At 45.9% G+C, this 23,579-nt stretch overlaps 1 protein-coding gene across 3 annotated transcripts in view; it reads left to right on the top strand.

Annotated features, from left to right (window-relative positions):
• The window catches only part of MTUS2 (microtubule associated scaffold protein 2), a 530,400-nt gene that overhangs the window by 132,469 nt on the left and 374,352 nt on the right, over positions 1-23,579 (top strand). The window contains exon 1 of one of the 3 annotated variants that reach the window (XM_074330068.2): positions 12,798-12,933. The exons of the other annotated variants lie outside the window; for them this stretch is intronic. The gene's annotated coding sequence lies outside the window, so the exon portion shown is untranslated. Of the gene's footprint in view, positions 1-12,797; positions 12,934-23,579 lie in introns of those variants that run through there. 3 annotated transcript variants of the gene reach the window in all.

Below are 23,579 nucleotides of genomic sequence, written 5' to 3'. Positions count from 1 at the left end.
CCAGTGGACACTCAGGAAGCCTCCAGATCCCAGGAACTGAAGGTTAGAGGGAAGCTCGAGAGAGACGTTTCTGAGGTAGCTAGTATGACCAACCATAGCTGAGGACTTAAAACCATTTGTTAAATAATTACTATGAATTGAGAGATGTGACTTCCATGGTGCAGTTGGCACTTGCATACACCCCCCCCCCCACACACAAACACACAACATATGATAGGTATGTATCATATATATGATACATTTACTTATTTATTATATATATTTATATTTATAAATTCAACCAGACTTCTGCCAAATTAGAGCTGCTCTATCCTTTTTCAAATACCATTGTTGTAAACAAGAATTATCATAAAAAATTAACAGTGTCTTTTCATTCTGAAAATTTGACATTATCTGGCTTTTTCTATTTTAAACAATAAAATTTGAAACTGAAAGAATACACTGGATTTCTTTAAGGTATACTGTTGTTTCTAAGCTGGAAACAATCCTTTCTATTAAAGAGATTTAGTTCTCTTATCTTGAGAACAAGGTTTAGAAACAAAAAGTTGGAAAGTAATAGAAGAGTTTAATGGTAAAATGTGTAGTCACCATCAATTTAGGTTTTTATTATTTTTTTATTTTATTTTTATTTATTTATTTTTTTGTGTGTGTGTAGCTATCTTGGGGTCCATCCTATTTAGTCCAAAGTAGTCCCAGGATTCAAAATGGAAAAGAAATCTAAAATTCCCCAAGCTATCCTATAATTAAGAGTATGGACCTTAAATTAGGGAGATTATCCGGGTGGGCCAATCTAAGCATATAAATCCTTAAATGCAGAGTACTTTCTTTGGGTGGAGTCAGAGATTCAGCAGATGGAGAAGGCAGAGATTTAAAGCATGAGAGGGACTGCCCTGCCACATGGAAAGAATGAGAAGGAATATGGCAGCCTCTAGGAGCAGAGACCAGCCCTCTGCTGACAGCCGGCAAGGCAATGGGACCTCAGTCCTACAACTGCAAGGAGTTGAATTTGGCCAAAAGTCAAGCCAGTGACCTTGGAAGCTGATTGTTCTCCAGGGTTTCCAGCAAGGAACTCAGCCCTTAATTCAGTCCACGGGTGAGTCTAGGCAGAGGACCCAGGTGGGCTATGCTGCATCTAACTTCAGCCAGTACACACACAGTCCTATAGAACTGTGAGGTAATACATTTTGTGTGTGTGTGTGTGTGTGTGTGTGTGTGTGTGTGTGTGTGTTCTTAAGTTGCTGAGTTTGTGGATGTTTTGTAACAGTAGTCATAGAAAATTAGTACACTCATCTTTTGCATCCAGACATACTTAAAAATTTGTTTAAGTCTTATCAATATCAAGAAATCTGTTGTGTTCATCACTTCATAGAACATTCATACAGTGTTTCCGAGAAAATAAGACCTAGCCAGACAATCAGCTCTAATGCATCTTTTGGAGCAAAAATTAACATAAGACCCAGTATTATATTATATTGTATTATATTACATTATGTTATATAAGACATGGTCTTGTATTATAGTAAAATAAGACCCGGTCTTATATTAATTTTTGCTCCAAAAGGCACATTAGAGCTGATTGTCCAGCTAGGTCTTATTTTTGGGGAAACACGGTAATACTAGAAATTGGTTTCATGTTAATAGTTATTGCACAAATGGAAACGAATTAAGGAAATGTTTTTAATTTTGGAGCAACTCTGTTTTTTTTCTTTTTTTTGTTTGTTTGTTTGTTTCTGTTTTTGTTTTTGTTTTTGCTTTAAAATGAGTCCACTTACCAAGAAACATTTTTTCCTCACAAAATTGAACATGGCATCTAGAAAAGAAATAGGGAGGGAGGCACACTTCTTCTTTTGTGATGACATATTTAAATTTAAAGAACATTATTAGAAGGAACCTTCTCACGCTTAGCTAAAGTATATGATGAATTTTCAAAAGAAAGATACTTTCTAGATATTTGAGGGCTTTTGGATATATTCAGTGTTTAAAAGGTAAATTTATTGATTTTCTGAATTTTGGAAATAAGTTGATTATAATAAAGAATCTACGCCATTAAACTTAGCAGTTCTTTTCCCAAGAAGCATCTCTCCCTATTTCTTTCTTTTTAAAATTTAATTATTTTTAAGATTTTTATTAAAATGTAGCTAACATACAATGTTATATTAGTTTCGGGTGTACACCACAGTTAATCAACATTTACGTACCTAAAGAAGTGATCACTATGATAAGTCCAGCAACCACCTGACACTGTACCACGCTAGCACACACAATATTATCGAGTATATTCCCTACGGTGTACGTTACATCTCCATGGCTTATTTGTTTTATACCTGGAAACTTGAACCTCTTATTCCCCTTTACCTCCCTCCTCCTTTTAATTTTTCAGTTACAGTTAATATTCAGTATTATTTTATATTTGTTTCAGGTGTACAGCACAGCGGTCAGACATTTATATAATTTAAGAAGTGATCCCCCTGACTAGTCTAGTGCCCACCTGGCACCTTACATAGTTATTACTATGTTATTGACTATATTTCCTACACTTTACTTTACATCCCCATGACTATTTTGTAACTACCAATTTGTGCTTCTTAATCCCATCATCTTTCTTACTATGCCTCCCAGCCCCATCCCATCTATCACCCCGATAAATCTAGTACCCATCTGACACCATACATAGTTATTACAATATTATTGACTATATTTCTTATGCTATACCTTGCATCCCCATGACTACTGTGTAACAACCAATCCCTTCTTAACCTTTTTCCTTTTTCATCTAACCCCCAACCCCTCTCCCATCTGGCAACCATCAAAATGTTTTCTGTATCTATGAGTTTGTTTCTGTTTTGATTTTGTTTATTTTGTTTTTTAAATCCCACATATAAGAGCACATGGCATCTTTTTTTTTTTTTTTTTTAAAGATTATTGGGGAAGGGGAACAGGACTTTATTGGGGAACAGTGTGTACTTCTGGGACTTTTCCAAGTCAAGTTGTTTTCCTTTCAATGTTAGTTGTGAAAGGCGCAGCTCAGCTCCAGGTCCAGTTGCTGTTGTTAGTTGCAGGGGGCACAGCCCACCATCCCTTGCGGGAGTCAAATCGGCAACCTTGTGGTTGAGAGCCCATGCTCCAACCGAGCCATCTGGCCACCCGGGAGCTGAGCAGCAGCTCATTGACTTCATTCCATTTGCGGAGGGCACAGCTCACTGGCCCATGTGGGAATCGAACCAGCGATCTCGGTGTTAGGAGCACAGTGCTCCAACCACCTGAGCCACCAGGCCGGCCCTGCATCCTTTTTCCTCTGTCTGACATACTCTACTCAGTACAATACCCTGGTCTATCCATGCTGCCACAGATGGCAAGAAACCATTTCCTTCCGCGGCCAAGCAATATTCCATTGTATATATGTACCACCTCCTCTTTATCCATTCTTCCATCAATGGACACCCAGACTGCCTCCATATCTTGGCTATTGTAAACAATGCTGCAGTAAACATATGGTTGCACATGTCCCCTCGAAGTAGCATTTTGGATTCTTCAGATAAATACTCAGAAGTGGGATTACTGGGTCCTTCTTTGTTTCTTGTTATTACTTTGTTTTAAAGTCTATTTTGTCTGGTATACATATGTTGTACAACAGCTTTTAAATTTTTTTCATACCCATTTTCATGAAGTATCTTTTTCCCATCACTTTACTTTCAGTCTGTGTGTGTCTTTCAATCTAAAGTGAGTCTCTTGTAGACAGCAAAGGTAAGGTTCTTGTTTTCTTATCCATTCAGCTGCCCTCTCTTTTGATTGGAGCATTCAGTCCATGTACATTGAAAGCTATTATTGATAGATATGTAGTTTTTGACATCTTATTATTTATATTTCTTTTTTTTTTTTTTTTTTTTTTTTTTAAAGATTTTTATTGGGGGAAGGGGAACAGGACTTTATTGGGGAACAATGGTCAAATTGTTGTCCTTTCAGTCTTAGTTGTGGAGGGTTCTGTTCAGCTTCAAGTTGTTGTTCTTTCAGTCTTAGTTGTGGAGGGCGCAGCTCAGCTCCAGGTCCAGTTGCCGTTGCTAGTTGCAGGGGGCACAGCCCACCATCCCTTGCGGGAGTCGAACCGGCAACCTTGTGGTTGAGAGGACAGGCTCCAACCAACTGAGCCATCCAGGAGCTCAGCGGCAGCTCAGCTCAAGGTGCCGTGTTCAATTTTAGTTGCAGGGGGCGCTGCCCACCATCCCTTACGGGAGTCGAGGAATTGAACTGGCAACCTTGTGGTTGAGAGCCCGCGCTCCAACCATCAACTGAGCCATCCGGGAGGCAGCTCAGCTCAAGGTGCCGTGTTCAATCTTAGTTGCAGGGGGCAGAGCCCACCATCCCTTGCGGGACTCGAGGAATTGAACTGGCAACCTTGTGGTTGAGAGCCCACTGGCCCATGTGGGAATCGAACCGGCAGCCTTCGGAGTTAGGAGCACGGAGCTCTAACCGCCTGAGCCACCGGGCCGGCCCCTATTATTTATATTTTTTATCTTTTCTTCTTAAATAAGGCCCCTTAACATTTCTTATAATACTGGTTTGGTGGTGCTGAGCTCCTTTAGCTTTTTCTTGTGGGAAGCTCTTTATGTTTCCTTCAATTTTAAATGATAGCTTTGCTGGGTAGAGTAATCTTGGTTGTAGGTTTTTGCTTTTCATCACTTTGAATATTTCCTGCCACTTCCTTCTGGCCTGCAAAGTTTCTGTTGAGAAATGAGCTGACCATCTTATGGGAGCTCCCTTGTAGGTAACTGCTTTTCTCTTGCTGCTTTTAAGATTCTCTCTTTGTATTTAACCTTTCACATTTTAATTATGATGTGTCTTGGTGTTGGCCTCTTTGGGTTCACCTTGTTTGAGACTCTCTGCACTTCCTCCTGGCCTTGTACATCTATTTCCTTTGCCAGGTTAGGGAAATTTTCTGTCATTATATCTTCAAATAGATTCTCAATCCCTTGCTCTCTCTCCTCTTACTGGTACCTCTGTGATGCAAATGTTGTTATGTTTGATGTTGTCCAGAGGCCCCTTAAACTGGCCTCATCTTTTTGGATACTTTTTCCTTTTTCTGTTCTGATTGGGTGTTTTCTGCTGCCTGATTTTCCAAATAGCTGATTCGATCCTTCATCTAATCTATGGTTGATTCCCTGTAATGTAGTCTTCCTTTCAGTTTTTGTATTCTTATATTTCCTTCTGACTGGTTCTTTTTTGTTTTCAATCTCTATTTTTCCATTTCCTATCTCTTTGTTGAAGTTCTCCTCTAAATAATTGAGCATCCTTATAACCAGTGCTTTGAACTCTGCATTTGGTACATTGCTTGTCTCCAGTTTTTTTTTGTTTTCTTTTTCCCTGGAACTTTGTTCTGATCCTTTATTTGGGGCATGTTTCTTTGTCTTCCCATTTTGGCTACCTCCCTATGTTTGTTTCTATGTATTAGGTAGGGCTGCTATGTCTCCCACTCTTATTGGAGTGGACTTATGTAGTAGGTGTCCTGTGGGACCCAGTGGTGCAGTCTCCCTGGTCACCTGAGCTGGGTGCTCCAGGTGTGTCCCGTGTGTGGGTTGTGTGTGCTCTTCTGTTGTAGTTGAGCTTTGGTTGCTGTTTACACATCAGTGGGAGGGCTTGACTCTCAGGCTGATTGGTTGTGAGGACTGGATGTGACTACAGTGGAGGAGGTGTTGACCCTACAGAGCAGGATTCACATTAGCAGGGCTCTGGGGTCTGTTAATCTGCCCTTTGAGTCTGTCATCCTTGGAGGCGGCCAGGTGATGCTTCATATCAGTCTGTTGTTGGCCACTGGGCATGCCAACCCCAAGGCCTCCTGGGAGGAGCTCTGGTGTAGGCCAAGTCCTGCTGCAGTCTGTGCCCTGCCCAGGGCCACCTGGCATGAGCCACAAAGTCATCCAAAGATGGCAGCCATCAGTTCTAGGCTTGGATGTGCCTTCAGTGGCTAAGATGTGAACCGAGGCTGGCTGCTGCTAGTGCTGGGTTTGGAGCTTCTCTACCAGAGGTACGGGGCACACCAAAGCAGATGCTGGTTGTTTGGAGTTTGTGAGCCTTTGAATGGTTTTAGGAAAGTTATAGCATGAGTCAAGACAGGCCATTTAATGGGAAAACCACTGGAAGTGACTTGGGTGGGCCTGCAGCTTGCGTGTGTCAGGGTCGCAGGAAATCACCACGGTGGAGCCAAAGGTGTTAGCCAGGTTGAAGGAGACTCAGATATGGTGGCTACCTGTGTCTGGATGCTGGGATGGGAGTGTGGTGGGGAGTATCAATAAAAGGATGATGGCTTCTGCCATCTCCTCCATCAGGGAGGAAGCTTCCCCTTCAGTCCTCACTCTGAATCCAGATAATTCAGTTCCACCCCATATGTCCCTGGCACCTTTCATGCTGCTGCCCCAGCACTGGAGCTCAGATAAGTGAGTCTGTCAGTAAGTCCTTGCAAGGGCCCTTTCAGAGGAGCACCTGGTACTCCATCTGCCCTCCATCTCACTCAACCACAATCTCTGCTGGTTTTCACAGCCAGAAGTTGTAGGGACTTCTCTTCCCCAGCACTGGAACCCTGACCTGGGGAGCTGGTGTGGGGTTGGGACCCCTCCCTCCTCCAGGGGGCCTCCACAGCTGATATGTCCCCCTTGATTTTTAACTGCCACATGAGGGTGTGAGGCCAGCCGGTTCTTCGTCTCTGCCTCTCCTATCAGTCTTGAGGTAACTTCTTCTGTATGTCCTTAGTCATAAGGCTTTGGCTCAGCTCTAAATTTAATTATTTTTTTAACAGGCAGTACATTTACACTGTTCAAAAATTTTAAAAAGACATTAGAAGCCTTACTGCGCCCCTCCCATTCTTATCCTACCCCTCCACTCCCTAAACAGACACGTGAGCTTCCATGTATCTCCATAGCATCTTTATGCATATGCAAATAAATGCAAATTTGTACTGTCTCCCCACCTCCCTTTTCTTACACAAAAGGCAGCACACCATACGTGCAGTTCTTCCTTGGTTTCCTCATTTAAGTGGTATATCTTAGAGCACTTTCCACATTAGAACACAGAGAGCCTCTGCAGTCTTTTTACAGCTGCACAGTGATCCTTTTAAAGGGAGTAGATACACCATAGTTTATGTAAGCAGCTTTCTATGAATGGCTACTTAGATTATTGCTGATGTTTTTCTTTTACAAGCATTGCTGTAATAATGTACATGTATGTGCAGGTATGATAAAAATCTCAGAAATGAGGTTATTGGGTTGAAGGTTAATGTATTTGTAATTGTGACAGACACTTGTAATTTGATAGGCTATAAGATTGTCATTTATTTTTGTCTCCCACCAGGAATGTCTGAGAGAAACTACTTCCCCATGGGAAGTACAGCCAAGTAGTTTATAGTCCAAAGCAGGATACTTTGGAGAGTGAAAAATGACTCTATTACTAATCATACTGGGCAACAGGCATGAGCCAGGACTTTGCTGGCAATCTGGGACATATTTTGACTTAGTTGTAGTCTTGCCAACAGAATGTGCTGTCAAACTTTCACATTTTCCTCAAGGGACCTTGAATGGAACTAAAATTCAAAACTAATCATTTAATGAGGCCAGTGTTTAAAAGTGAAGTCACCAATGATAGTTGCACAACAATGTGAATGTTCTTTTTTTTTAAGATAGTAGATGGGGGGAGGGGGGTTAACACAGTGTGAGGGATATAAATGATAAACGTCTAAGTTTTGCTTTGTCTTGTGCACCTGAAACTAATTAAAAAAATAAATAAATAAATTTGGAAAAAAAAATTAAGATTTTATTGGGGAAGATGAACAGGACTTTTATTGGGGAACAGTGTGTATTTCCAGGACTCTTTATTGGGGAACAGTAGTGTGCTTTTCCCAGGACTCATCAGCTCCATCCAAGTCAAGTTGTTATCCTTTCAGTCTTAGTTGTGGAGGGCGCAGCTCAGCTCCAGGTCCAGGCGCCATTGTTAGTTGCAGGGGGTGCAGCCCACCATTCCTTGTGGGGGTAGAACCCGCAACCTTGTGGTTGAGAGGACGCGCTCCAACCAACTGAGCCATCTGGCCACCTGGGAGCTCACTGGCAGCTCATTGACTTCATTCTAGTTGCGGAGGACACAGCTCGCTGGCCCATGTGGGAATCAAACCTGCAGCCCTCTTGCCCAGAGATCGCGCTCTAACCAACTGAGCCACTTGTCCTCCCCAATGTGAATGTTCTTAATGCCACTGACCTATTCACACAAACATGGTTAAAATGGTAAATTAATGTTATGTGTATTGTACCACAATCTCAAAAAGAAAAAATAAGGAAGAAACTATTGATACATGGAACCACATGGATGAATCTCAAATTATGCAAAATGAAAGAAGAGAGTCCACATACTTTATGATTTTATTCATAAGATATTCTGAAAAGGGTAAAACTTTAGAAGCAGAATCCAGATGAGTGATTTCCGGGAGCTGGGGGTGTAGGAAAGTTGACTAGAAAGGAGCAGGGGCAATCTTGTATGATGTATGAGTTTGTCAAAACTTGCGGAACTGTACACATAGAAGTGCATTTTCCTATATGCAAATTAACCTTCATTTTAAAAAGATACTTTAAAAAAGTAAATCCACTCAGTATCATTTCCCTTTGTGTTGGGAAAGATGGCATGCCCAATCTGGCACTCCTTCCTGGGTAAGTTGTACTTGCCAATGTGTTACTAGCATTTTTTTAGGCTGCCTCAAGAAATTCTAGCATGGTGAGGATTTGTCTGGCCTGCCTTAGGATCTTGCAGATGTCAATATTAGGGGTCCAAGGCTAGTCTGGCTCACTGGTGTGTCACCATAAGGCTCAGTTGGTACTAATAGCTCCAGTTCTCTGTCCTGCCTGGAGGGATGAGAAGCCAGAGGAATCCTTCCCAATGCGTGGCCCTTCTTTGCATGCCCTGAGGATTCTATCTTGTTTCTTCTTGGGGTAGGGAAAGGATTCTTATGCACTGAATGAATCTCAGCTGTGACAGAGGCTGCCAGTTGATGGCCAAGGTAAAGATCTGCTGCATCTGGACCCAGTAATTAGAACATTTAGGTGAGTAAGAACAAAAGGTCCCACTGGGAAGTAGAGTGCAGGGTCAGGAAGAGAGTGAAGACAGATGGGGAGAGGCAGGTCCCATGGGCCCAGGGTAGGCAGCAGATGCTGAAGTCAGAAGCAGTCAGGAGTAAAAATCAGGAATGCTCAACATCATTAACCATTAGGGAAATGCAGATCAAACCACAATGAGATACCACTTCACACCCACTAGGATGGTTGTTGTAAAGCAAGCAAGCAAACAAATAGAAAATAACAGGCGTTGGCAAGGATGTGGAGAAGTTGGAACCCTTGTGCACTGTTGGTGGGGATGTAAAATGGAGCAACGTCTGTGGAAAACATTATGGTCATTCCTTAAAACATTAAGCACAGAGTTACCATATGGTCCCGCAGTTCCATTTCTGGGTATATACCCCAAAGAATTGAAAGCAGGGACTCAGATAGATGTTTGTACACCCATGTTCCTAGCAGCATTATTCATAATAGCCAAAGGTGTAAGCAACCCAAGTGTCCATGGACAGATGAATGGATAAGCAAAACGGGGTCAATCCGTATGATGGAAGATTGTTCAGCCTTGAAAGGGAAGGAAGTTCTGATGCACGCTACAGTGTGGGTGAGCCCTGAAGGCACTGTGCTAAGTGAAGTAAGCCAGTCACAAAAGGACAGATCCTGGATGAGTGCATGTACACAAGGTACCCAGAGCAGCATATCCACAGGGACAGGAAGTAGAAGGGTGATTGATGGGCTGGGGGAGGGGAAAGAAGAGTTCGGGTTTAATGGGGACGAGTTCCAGTTTGGGAAGGTGAAGTTCTGGAGCTGGATGGTGGTGATGGTTGCACCACAGTGTGTGTATACTTGATGCCACTGAACGGTTCACTTAAACATGGTTAAAATGGTAAGTTTTACCATGCTTCCCCAAAAATAAGACCTAACCGGAAAATAAGCCCTAGCATGATTTTTCAGGATGACATCCCCTGAACATAAGCCCTAATGCAGCAAAAATTAATATAAGACCCGGTCTTATTTTCGGGGGAACACAGTATGTTATGTCCATTTTTCATAAAAACGCAATCTTAAAAAAAGACCCCAGGGCAGTGAGCTAAAGCAAGCGGGCGTCAGCAGCAAAGCTGGGGCGGTCCCCTTCAGGCTGTGAGGAGGGCACCACGGCCGCGGGAGGCCAGGACCCAGGCTGTGCACACGGGCTTTCCCTGCTTGTTCAGACAGCCATAGTCACCAAAGGCAGGTGGCTGTAGCTCGGTGCGCTTTCCTGGGTGTGAAAGTCCTGCTCATTGGTGACAAGGCTGAGTGTGGAGTGACCCGGAATCTGAGAATGGACCCAGCAGTTGGTATCTGCTGGTGGACCGGTTCTTTTCCATTTCTCTACAGAGCCCCAAGTAGTCACTTGGTCCTATGCAAACCCTCTCAATCCCTGCCTCCCTCCCAGGGAGTCTCATGAATTGCAGATGATTCTGGGGCTTTCCTGCTCCTGCTCAGATCCTGGTCTTGCTGCCAAGGATCTGGGCTGAGGCTAGATGTGCAGGTGAGAAGCCCGTGTCCACCCCGCAGACATCCAATGCAGGGTGTCCCCTTGATTTTCCCTGCACTGGTACCTGGGGGAGGAGGTGGTGAGCAGGTTGGCCACCCTTGGCTACACAGGTGACCTAGTGGGGCCTCTTTAAGCTGGTGATGCTGTGTTTAAGAAAACCCCTATTTTAGAGTTCACTTGTTCTGAGGCATAATAATCCTGTTCCTAGAGGCCGTGGGCTGGACCAGATGATGCTCTGAGTTGCAGACTTCACGAGGCCCAGGGGCTCCCCTCCTGTCTCAAACTGACTGGAATGTGAGGGCCCCCACTCTCGCGTGTTAGGATGTGTTTGCCCAGGCTACCCTGTGACGTCTCACACAGAGGTCCCTGGCAGGTCCCTGGCAGGTCCCTGGCAGGTCCACCTCTCCAGCCCTCCACAGAGGCCCAAGTTCTCAGCTGTCACTTAGGCTCAAGCGAATCCCCTTGCTACATACATTGTGATTTTCACAAAGTGGCCATTTCTATGCTGTCCAGTACAGTAGCCAGAAGTCACCTGTGGCCATTTGGTACTTTAAGGGTCGCTCGACAAAATTGAGATTTGCTGTAAATGTAAAAAGCATAACAGGTTTTGGAGACTTAGAACCAAAAAAAGCATGTAAAATACCTCATTAGGTATTTTTACATTGGTATGCTGAACTAACATATTGGATACGTGGTGTGAAATAAAGACATAAAAATCACTATTAAAATTAATTTCGCTTGTTGGATTTTACCTTTGAAAAGGTGGCTACCAGCAAATCTAACATTGCATGTGCAACTGGCACTGTAATTGTGTGGGTCAGCATTTTCCTAGAGCAGCAGCACCTGGAAGCTGGTGAGCACTACAGGCTCCAGCCCCACCCAAGGAATCAGAAACTGGGGCGTGGGGTGTCCTCTGTTGCAGCAAGCCTGCGGTGAGTCTGGTGCCTGCCCAAGTGTGAGAAACAGGGCTCTACTGCCGCAGTTCCTGTCACTGGTTATTTTATTGGCAGCATTTACAATGCGAGGAACTGAGTAAGAAGGGAAGAATCCCCTGGAACCAGTGAATGATGCTGGGGTGGTAGTGTCACAGTGGCTGCGACTGAAAGACTGCTTTATTGGTGCCACTACACACATTGTCCCTGAATCTCAGCTCATTGCCTGCCAGGCCTCTGACCCACTTTGTGGCTTCTCCCACCTCCCGCCCCATGTTCAGTGGACTTGATGACAGGATGGGGCTCTCCCTTTCGCTGCTCCCTGGGACAAAGGCTTGCACCCTCCCAGGCACTTCCTGCTCCGGGATGCACTTGCCTTAGTGATGACGGCTGCGTAATGATCACTGCATTCTGGACGGCACCTTCTGGCTAGATGGACAGGACGGAAAGACCTTCAGAAGAATAAGTCAGGGGAAGCATGCTGCATTGGCACTGCTTTTTGAAATCTCATGTGTTGAGAAGTTCTTGGGGATAAAATGAGTCTCCAAAGGCATCCCTCCCTCCCTCTCTTTGTTTCTTTTGGGGGAAATTTTGATTTCTTCCTACCACCAATAAAAGAGGCCTTTATGAGAGTTCTCATCTGGTTTTGATGAGACCACATGTATTTGAGCAAATCATTTGCCTTCTCAGGGCTTCTAATTCCTGTTCCACAAAACAGATGCAGTGGCTTCCGGTGCTGCGTGAAGGTTGGCAGCTCACTTCCTGTAGTTGCACGTGAAAGTGCTTCACAGAGAGGGTACAGTGGTTAGAAGCTCCTGTCCTGGCTTTGACCTCTAATGAAGCTTTATGATGGTTCTTTTTGACCTTGGCAACTTCATTTGTAAAATGGGGACGATAGAAGTCTTGATATTTTCTGTGAAACCCGTGGAGCCAAATATGTGCAGGAATTTGCACTTTTCAGATTTGTGGGTTGTGCCTGTGCCGTATATCCTTAGCAGGCTGTGGGGCAGCAAGCTATGATCAAATACATTAATATTTTGGAAACATCATAACACGTGCACATCCTCGCTAAATTGGGTTTTAAAGAAAGACTATATATAGCTTCCTATCAGCTGAGGTAACATTTTGCTGCCAAATGAATTATGAAAACAACCTTTCAGCTTTCAGACCTTTCAGTATTCAGGCCTGTGGATAAGGGCTTGTGGACTTTGGTGGTGATTGTGTTGTCTGAAATCATGGAAGAAACTCAGACTAGCAAATGTGCAGCTTTGGTTTATTTTGGAATGGCTGAGGAATGGTCTGGATGGAAGAGGATTCCAATGAGCTGATGTCTGCATCGCCGCCAGTCTCAGAGGACTGTGCTTCGGGGTCCAGGGCGACCTAGGTATCAGTGCCTAATGTTGTTGTTTTGATTTTCAGACAGGAAAAAAAAATCCTGATTCAAATGCATCCTTGAGTCTGGCTATATGTGCATGCTACAAGGTTTTATTTCTTTGTAATAATAACCCAAAGTAGTTGAAAAAATATGCAACAGTGTCATAGGTGTGCTGTGATAAGTGAATGTGATACTGTATGTAAAGTATAGAGCGTGAGCCTTATAACTGAGTGGATGTTAACTACCCATTATAGTGTTTTAGTCACAGATACTAATAATAGGTAGCATTGCCTGTTCTTATGCTGGATAAAAGGCTTTTATCAAAATTTGCTCCTCATGTGTTAAAATACTTTTGGCAATGGAGGAAATTATATTCTTGTATTTTTAAAGCTTATCTTAGATATTCTCCTCAGTTTACCTCAGTGACCTTGCTAAAGTCACTTATACCCTCTGTGATGGTTAACTTTTTTTGTGTCCACTTGAGTGGGCCATGGTTCCCAAACACTTGGTCAAATATTATTGTGGGTATTTCTGTGAGGGTGTTTTTGGATGAGATGAACATTTAAATTGGTGGACTTTGAGAGAAGCAGATTGCCCTCCCTTGTGTGGGTGGGCCTTGTCCAATCAGTTGAAGGCCCGGATAGAACAAAAGATTCCTCCCCCCATTTATTGAATTAACATTAAGTAAAAGTAAAAATTTAATTCTTCAGCCATGTTTCAAGTGCTCAGCAGCCACATGAAGCTGGTGGCTTCCATATTGGACAGCACAGACATGGAATATTCCATCAGCACAGAGTGTTCTCCTAGACAGTGATGCTCTGGAGCTTTGTACACATTCTCTCATGTATGATAGTGTTTCGGAGTGGGAATTCTTATCCCGATTTTTTAGATGAAGGTGGCTTAGGCTGAATAACTGGCCCCAAATCCCAGCTCATAAAGTGACAGAGCTGGGAACTCAAAACCAGTGTCTCAGACCCTCCTGGAGCCCCTGAGTAACCCTGTGTTTTTGGACTTGTCAGCCTCTGGGTGGTAGTGACAAGACACCCAGAGAGTCTCCCCTGGCTGTGGGCCAAGGATGGAACCCTAGGTGACAAGGAAGAACAGAGGGTGGAGAGTGAGGGGGAAACACAGGGAGTTCCAGAAGGACTGAAACTGTCCAGTGCAGCCCTGGGGGGGTGGGGCCGATTGCACAGTGTTCCTGGGATTTGGTGGCTTGAGGTCATCGATCTTTGGTGTAGTGGGCTCAGTGTAGTAGAAGGGAAAACAGCTGGAAGTCAGGGCTTTGAGGAGTAAATGGGAGATGAGAGAGAGAAGGGAAGGAGAGTGGGTAGGTGGAAAGTGATGAGATCAGAAGACACTTCGCATTTTTAGGGTTATGGAGGCTTGAGTCTGTTGGCAGACTGAGGTAAAGCCGGTCTGTGAGAATCAGGCTGGGGGTGACTTGGGGGGAGCAGTGGGGATGCTGGCAGCTGTAAGCCATGTGCCTGAAGGGCAGCCATAATGGTGCCCCAAAGACCTTTGCTGGGAGGCCTTGTGAGCTTTCTGTTGCCAGATTCCAGACCTCTGGATTTTTATGTGGAATGTCACTAATTATGAACACTTTTAAAATAATGCAAATACTCCTTCCATAAAAAGCATATAACCCATTGCAGAAAAATGATGCGACATAGTTGTACATTTAAAAATGGTTAAAATGGTAGATTTTATGTGCTGTGTATTTTACCCCTTTCCCACCCCCAATGCATACACACACACACACACACACACACACACACACACACACACACCCCTTTTGGTACACAGTCTGAGTTTGTGACTCATGGGCAGAGGGGATAGATCCTGTACTGTTGAAGAGGTTAACGAGAGACAGAGGTGGCTCTCTGTCTTGGCTGAACAGAAGAGTCCTGAGGACCAGGCCACGCCCCAGAACGTGACATCAAATCGTCCAGGGCGGGATCCACGCATCAGGTGAGTTCAGTGTACAACCAACGTGCAGAGCTTCTGGTGTAGAAGATGAAGTAACTGGAGGGTGAAGACCCTGCCGAGACAGGAAAAAATAGCACAAGAACCCAGGTATAGGTGCCCTCGCTTCTGCGGGGGCAAAAGTGAGGATGTGTGCAGATTATGTTTAAGATCAGGGCCACAAGGTGACAGCGGCCACAGGGGTGGGGGAGGGGCTTTCCTGACATCCAGCCCCTGAGCCCAGCTCTTTGTTCACTCCTCCAGGGTGAAGGGGGGTGACCCAGCCACATGTGCTTTCGTGTTTGTCAAGCAAAGGTGTGGTCGTTGTTAGTGACCACCTTTTAGGAATCACTTTACATTTCAGTTTCGATCTCCAGTCCTCCCTCCCTCCCCCAAGCAGTTATAAATTCATTTTGGAGAAAACAGAAAATTAGATACGGATTTGTGAGTAAATCAATCGGGAAAAAGATTATAGTCTAAATATATATAGCAACGCTTTTAATGAACAAGTCCAAAGTATTTACTGAATACAAACAATTATTTAACAATGTACGTATAATTATCTCTTTTAGTACAAAAATGTTCAAAGTCCACTAATTATCCAATATCCAAGAGGAGCATTAGGAGGACAAAGACCTGAGTGTTAGGCAGAGGGAGACTTTTTATTAAAGGGGAGTGTATGTATGTGGACTAAAAATTAGAGGAGGCTTTGAATAATTCAGGGGACATATGAAGTTGCATTTCCCCGCTGAATTGAGTGTAGTTTGAGGTGATGTGAGTTCCGGCCTAAAATATTAGTTTAATATGAGAACAAGCCCTTTCACAGCATGAAGACGTAGCTCACTCAGATTTCCTCGTAATTGTTTGGGGAACACCTCTGCGTACTTTGACTCAGATGGTTTGGGACCAGATTCTAATCAAGAGATGCAAATGTTTTCTTGTCAACAGTCTCCTGGGCTGAGCTGCGTCTGCTGAGGGAGATGTGTACTGATTCTCTGTGGTTTAAGATGCTGTGTTGGACACACGTTATCAAGTTCTGGAGGCTGGGAGAATGACGGGAGTTGTGATTTGCATGCCGGGTCAGCTGTTGTTCTGAGCAGCAGCCTGGGAGAGTAGGCAGCCAGAGGAAAAGTATCACTTGGTAATCGGGACCTCTGGGGATAAATTGTCATCTTTCCTAGGACCTAGCCAGAGAACGAAGCTTATGACAGTGAGACCAAAATAGTGACACTTTTTTAGAACAGGGATAAGCGTATGAGGAAATTTGAGGGAAGCACACAGAGTTCAGACACACAGCTAAGATATTTTTTAAACATTGGCTTCGTGAACAGAGTCCATCACCAGCTTCCGGCACCCGGTTGGACATCCCCCAGCAAATTCTAAGTGTGGCAGGGATGGGAGGTTACCAGTGTAGAAGAGGCTTAGATTCGGCTTGTTGGTAATGGACCTGGGGGAATCAGTGAATGGGGTCACCATGTGGTGGGGGTTGGTTCTTCTGCTCCAGAGGCCTCTACTTGGGTGGCCAGGCAGGTGGTCCAAATGGGGGGGGCTGTCTGGGAGGACGGAGATGAACCTTCTGTTGGAGTGACAGTGTGGGGGAGAGGGTGGGGTGAACTGGGGAGCACGTACTACTTCTCTGAAGGGCTGCTGTGTGGAACGCTGGGCCATTGACGCCAGGCTGCCTCATTTTCCAACTGAAGTCAGGAGCCTGGAGGATTGAGGCAGAATTTCCTGATATATGCTGGTTGATAATGAGTTTAAATCATTACATTGCGAGGGTCAAATAAAATGCTTCAGTAGGACAGGACTGGCCAATGCAGCTCCCTCTGTGCCCTCTGCCCCCGCCCTTCTCTCTTAACGAGGGGCTTGCTGGAGGCCTTCTGCCTGTGGGGCATCGTGAACTCACTGGGAGGTGTCTGGTGGTGTGGGGCGTCCCCCAGTGCTTCATTCCTTTCTCATTGCTCTGTGCCAGGCACAAGGTGGGCTGGGGGCCTGGGGAACTCCAGGCAGGAAGATGTTCAAGGCCTGGGACTTTAAAAGGAGCTGTATGTTCATGGAATGTGATAGAGAAAGTCCATGTGGGAGAATGTGGCGGGACCGGGAGGGCGGCGTGATATGGGCAAGGGAAGCTGTGGTTGGAGAGTGAAGGGCTGTGGTTTCTCTGGAGTTTGGGTTGTGCTGGGAGGGCAAAAGGGAAGTGACATGATCATATTTGCATATTTAAAAGATGGTCTGGCTGCTGCTGGGCAGAGGAACAAGATAAAATGGGAGTGCGTGGCTACCTGTCAGCAGGTGTGCTGGTGTGTGTTTAATTTAAGGGCTAGACTTTGAAAAATTAGCTTTTGGCTCATTTCAGACTGCAAGTAAGTGAAGCTGTGCAGCTAGGTTGTGCGCTGCTGTCGGTCCCATAGGAGAGGATGTATGTAAGTGCTGGGGAGCCGTGCGTGGGAGTTAGACTGGCCTCTGCTGTCCAGCACAGCTGGCACGTGGCGCCTCTGTTTTATTTCTGTCCCAGTGATGTACCAGTTACGGAACTCAGGTGCCTCTTCTTTTTGTCTAGCATAATTTAGCTGTGACTCAGAGCCTTTTGGCTGCTCTGAGTCAGCAGGAAATTCAGTCTTAGCTGCTTTCACAGCTCTTCCCTCCATCCCCTTTATGCAAAGGTCCAGCACCCTCACGTCTCAGGTCCACAGCACTTACCTCCAGGGCCTCCGAGTCTCTTCAGGTTAGTCTTCTGCTCTGTGTTTTGCATCAGGAGCCCGCCCAGGCCCGGGCCCCAGGCTCTGCAGGCTAAGGCCTGGCCACGTCAGAGCCTGACTGCCTGCCGCTAGGAACCACAGCCCTCTCTCCTTTCCAGGCCTGGGAAGTTTCCTTTGGGGAAAGCTTTCAATCTCCTCCCCCTCTCTGTACTTTTCCCAGGGCTTTCTCCTCTTTTCCTCCATGGGCTTAAGGATTTGGAAACAAACGCAGGAAGGAAATGTTTGCTCCCCTTCGAGGCACAAACCTCCTTCGACAGGTTTTCTTCTATTGCTTTGTCCCTCGCTCATTCCACAGCCCACTGCTGTCTGACTTGGACTCTGCTGAACCCGTTCATCAGGGTCTGTAACAACTTACTGGACACTGAACCTGGTGGAACATTTTCAGGCCTTTTTCACATTTCTCGTCAGCAGCACCTGAGGTGACAACATTCCTCTTGCAAACGCTGGATTCTTTCACATTCTGTCCACAACACCAGTCTCTACTATGTTTTTCTAACCAGCAGCTATTCTTCCTCATTCGCCTGTGTGGAGTTCTCTTCCCCTGCAAGGTTCTGGCCTGAAACTTCTTCTCTTTTTCTTCTATATGCTCATCCCGGTTTTTTTTCCCCTTCTATTTCCATGGTTTAAATAACTATTTGCAAACTGTAGATCTCCAAACACGCTTTCCAGTCAGTGTCTCTTATCGCCAGATGCCATGTGGCCAATCACCGTCCAGCATTTTTAGTTGAACCTCTCCTATGTATGGTCCCGGCGTGTCCCACCCAGTCATTGTTCCCGCTGAGCTTCCCGTCTGGCTGATGAGCACCGCCATCTTGGATGTGCATTCGCTCAAGTCAGGACCCGGGGGTCATCCTTGCCCTTGAATCTGACCCATCACCAAGTTGTGCCATTTGACCTAAATGGCCACAAATGCCCCCCCTTTCTCTGCTGCCACTGTCCTCTCTCAGCTGTGCCCCTCCAACAGCCTCCCTTCTTTCTACCCTGCTCTATTCTGTCCCATCTTAGGCTGCAGCCAGAGCCGCCTTCCCACGGTGCAGACCTGTGTGCACGGCTCTGCTGAACGCTCACCAGCAGCTTCCCGTGGCCCTCAGGACAGGCTCAGGCCACTTTCCATGGGCACCCGACCCTTCCTTCATTCCCTCTCACAGTCTTTGCTCAGGGCACACGGAACGGCTTTCAAGCCCGGAAGACTGGACTGTCTCAGCCCTGAGCCTTTTTCCATGCTTATCTTTCTTCCTGGGATACTTGTCATAAGGACTTTTGCTTTTTCTCTGAGTGAAATGGAAAGCCAGTGGAGGGGTTTGAAGAAACGGACGGCATGCGCTAATGTGCGTTTGAAGGCTCCCTCTGGCTGCAGGCTTGAGAATAGACTGTGGGTGGGATCTGAGGGACCATGTAGGAGGCTTCCAGGTTTCCATTGAGAGAGATGGTGGATGGGACTAGGGGTGACTGTGGAGGTGGGGACAGGTAGTCAGATGCTGGACCTGGTTGTGAAGGGATACGTGACAGAATTTGTTCACAGGTGACTACAAGTTATATTCCCTGAGCAATGGAAGGATGGACTTGCCGTCAGCTGAAATGCAGGTGGACTGTGGGAGGGACAGGTGAGGACAGAGGTGGTGGGATTGGGTGGGATGGTCAGTGTGGCTCAATTCTGTGTGTGTTAATTTGAGGTCTGTTCCACCTGTGTGTGTGGCGGGCAGATAATGGCCCCCAAAGATGTCAACGTCCTAACCCCCAGAACCTGTGACTACGTTACTTCATATGGCAAAAAGGACTTTGCACATGTGATGAAGTTAAGCACTTGGAGACGGGAGCTTATCCTGGATTATCCTGGCTCAGGGTGCAATGTCACCACAAGGGTCCCGGTAAAAGGAAGGCAGGCACGTTGCAGTCAGAGGACGATGTGACGGCTGAAGCGGAGGTCAGCGTGATGCACTTTGGAGACGAAGGACCGGACCACCAGCCAAGCAGTGCTGGTGGCCTCTGTGCATTTTCTGACATTCATTTCTTCCAGCTTCTGGCTGGAAAAGGCAAGTTAATAGATTCTTCTTTAGAGACTCCAGAGGGAACACCGCCCTGCCGACACCATGGTTTGAGCCCATTACGCCCATTTTGGACTTCTGAGCTCCATAACTGCGTGATAATAAATGTGCCTTGTTTTAAGCCATTAAGTTGTGGAACTTTGTTACAGAAGCAAAATGAAACTAATTCAGTGGAGGTGTGAGTTTGGCAGCCTGACATACCAGTCTGGGGCTCAGGGGACACACACCTCCTTTCATGTCACAAGTCAGTAGACAAACTGACAGCCCTCCTTTGGCATCCGCAGCGGTCCTTAACAGTAGAAATCTGGGAACAGTTTTCAGAGAGTGGGCTACGTAGCTTCCACAAAGTGCACAGCGGAAATTTCCTGCCCTTTGTTGAAGTCTCAGCCCCAGACCCATAGGCTGTGTGCCCATTTCCTGCATACTTTTTGCTTTATTTTTAATACATGTCACAATGTGGTTTCAGCTTATAACAAAACTGGAAAAGTTAGATTTTGAAGCAGAAATAGTGATAGCTGCAAGATGTAACACGTAATAGCTGGGAAAGATGCTGGGAAATTAAATTAAAAGGAGATGCCAGGACTCGAGGATAGTCGTATTTGAGGTACCGTGAGTCCCCAAAAATAAGACCTGGCCAGACAATCAGCTCTAATGCGTCTTTTGGAGCAAAACTTAATATAAGACCCAGTCTTATTTTACTACAATATAAAACTGGGTATAATATAGTATAGTATAGTATAATATAATATAATATAATATAATATAATACTGGGTCTTCTATTCATTTTTGCTCCAAAATACACATGAGAGTTGATTGTCTGGCTAGGTCTTATTTTCGGGGAAACACGTTAACCTGACGTCATTCTTCTTTTTTAAAATTACACGAGGATTTCCTATTTCCGGCGGAGCAGGGGCCAAACTCCTTAGCATGACATTTGTATCATCCAGGATCCTTGGTTTTGAGTAAGAGAAACCCACTCTGGCAACTTTGACCAGAAGAGGAAGACTGTGGGTGATGCCTGGGCCATGGCCAGAGCTGGGAGGGTGGGCAGCCGGGGCCCGGAGGCAGGATGTTCTCACGGGCCCCTCCTGCTGCTGTAGGCATGGCCTCTGCTGCTGCCCACAACTGCTGCAGTGCTGCCCACGGGGCCGCCACACATCTAATTCCCCCACCATCTCGGCCCTTGTGTCAGTGCTGGAGATTCAGAGTCCCAAGTGAGACTATCCATGTGACCAAGCTCGGCTCACTCCCTTTTGCTTCTTAACTGGGATGGAGATTGCCTGCATTCTCAAGACAGCAGTGAGAATTACCCCCAAAATGGGAAGTTGGTTTGGTTCCCAGCAGCCAAAAACAATCACAGATATCCCTACAATAGTGGTGCCCAACCGAACATTTTTGTTTGCAACCCACAGAGAATATACATGGTCCTTCCCTCCCTTCCTTCCTCCCAGCCTCTCCTCCCCTGTCTCTTAACTAGAAAAGACTTGAAGTAATAATACCCATGGAAATGTGATAAACCGATCTGTTCTATTATATTTTCATTTAAGAAAATGTGGGTCATGACTTACTGTATCGATTCTGGTTTGAAAGTCTTGCTCTGCAGCAATCTCTGGGTACTGTATTCAGCATACTCCCAATGAGTAGGTTTTTATACTTATTTATGTACTAGGCAAACCTTTTTCCAATTCCAGTCTTTAAATGAATGTTTGCAAAGTAAATCCTTGAAGAATGGCACTTATTTTCCTGACAACAAAGTAGGCAGAAAAGAAAACAGAAATCGGTTGTATAATGAGAAGCAGCTTTGTAATTTCCAAACAGACCACCTGGCTGTATCATCAGAAAGTACCTCATATAATAGTTCAGCCTGGTTGTTTATCTAGCTTTCTAGGAAAATTTGTGTCAGCGATGTTACTAGAACGTGATGTGGCTTTGCCTTTTGGTGCCTACGAGTATTATTCAGGCACGTTTCTTTCAACAGATCTGAGCCGAGAACCTGCCCGGGGCGAGGCCTTTGCTAGGTGTTGTGATGGATACAGAGGAGAGCTGGGCTGGGTCCTGGTCTGAGGAGATGAAAGTCTAGTAGAGAAGAGAAGACAAGGGTGTGGAAACTAGTCGTACCAGGTACAAGATGACAGGGATCCCGAGACAGGAGACAGAACAGGCGCAGGAATTCACAGGGATGCGGTGCCCAGTTCCTGCTGAGCAGGTACTTTGGAACAAAGGAGGACTTCAGAGGGTGCGAGAGAGACTTCCCTGTCACCTGGCGCCACCCTGGTGCAGCCGGCGAGGGTGGGTCAGACGGTCATTGCTGCAGTGAGGATCCCCGTCTTAGTGCCCCTGTTCCCAGCACCGAGGCACTTTTGGCACAAAGCAGATGCTCAGTGCTTCTGTGCTGAATGAATTAACCCGGCTTTGGCAACGGCTCCTGTGGGCAGTGGTGAGAGCTCAGCCAAGAGGGACCCTCACAGCCCTCCGTGGGGCTGACAGGGCTGTGGGAGCTTGGGGGAGGGGGTGGTGCCAAGCCCAGTATCCAGAGTGGGGCTAGAATTCACAGACATGGCTTTGTGGCAGTGCTTGCCCAGCCCCTAATAGCAATTGTAAATTTTATTTGTGATTCAGCAAGGTGTCACTGAGTGCCTGTTATGCCAAAGGTCTGGTAAAGGCATCTACAGATGCCGTAGGGCAAGGAGCTGCCCTAAAGAGCAGCCAGGCTCTGTGAACAAAGCAGGGGGGGAGGGGTGGGGTGACATATACAGAAGTAACTCTGGCCAGTAGGACAGAAGGGGATAAGTGCATAAGTGAGGCACAGGCAGAGAAAGTGTAGGCCAGTGGCCTCTGACCATAGCGAAGTAGTGAACTTGACTTTGGCAGGTGTGAGCGAGGCATGTTACGGTTTGGTCTACGTTTTACATTTCTCTAGCAATGATACCAATGTTTTGTAACCCTGCTTCTTCCTAACCAAAATTTACCTAGTACTGTTAACTCAGTGCCTAGTACTGATCAAAGTACTTCTGTGTACTGTGGAGACTCTGCAAAGCACAGAATCTGCTCTCTAGGAATATGCATAAGCACCGTGGAAATAATGTTGAAAAGGAATAGGAATATGGCATCTGTTCTTCCAAAGTGAAACTATTTCTGTGTCCTGGCAGATGGCCCATAGTAACTATTCTTATCTGATCATAGCCAATTTTTTTACAGATGAAATTCTGCCTAAAGGACACTTTCACCGGTCCCTTACTCTATAGGGACTCAGTCTCTGGGACAGAGGCTAAATATTTACACTGTGTTGATGGGCTGTGCAAACTCCAGAAGCGGAGGGTAGGCTGCTCCAGGGCTGGGGTTGACAGTGGGCAGGGTGAGGAACCAGGTAAAAGGGGTCCGGCCACTGAAGGCTTCTGCAGAAGTTAGGTGCTAACAGAGGCCTCTGTCCCGGGTGCTGAGGGGAACGAGCCGCCGCCACCAACAGAGCCCGCCTGACATTTGTGGGCGTTGCCCCTCCTGTGCTTTGTAGCCCCGGGTAGCGATGAGCCTTTTTCAATGCAGTGTACTGCTACCACTTATTGCACACCCACACGTGATCGTGTGGTACACACATTACTTCTAGCCCTGCAAGCTGCTGTTTCCAGCTGCATTAAAATGCAGGTGAGTAAATGAGTGCCAGTACAGCCAGAGGGTGACAACACCGGGATGCAGAGCAGAGGGCACTACACGCCCGTCCCTTATTCCAGGGGACCTGCTGTCTGCTTATGGAGGTCACGGGACACTCTGAGAGCCCTGACAGTCACTGGGTACTTATTATTGCTCCACGTGGTGACACGGGGACTGTTTTCTAGGCCGCATGCTTCTGATGGAACACACGGATAATTCAGAACCATTCTGAGGCAGCTG

The sequence above is a fragment of the Rhinolophus sinicus genome, chromosome 16 (genome assembly GCF_057876585.1).
Source record: "Rhinolophus sinicus isolate RSI-liver-muscle chromosome 16, RSI-T2T, whole genome shotgun sequence".
In the NCBI taxonomy this organism is placed as follows: Eukaryota; Metazoa; Chordata; class Mammalia; order Chiroptera; family Rhinolophidae; genus Rhinolophus; species Rhinolophus sinicus.
This window is presented reverse-complemented; position numbering and strand designations above follow the sequence as displayed.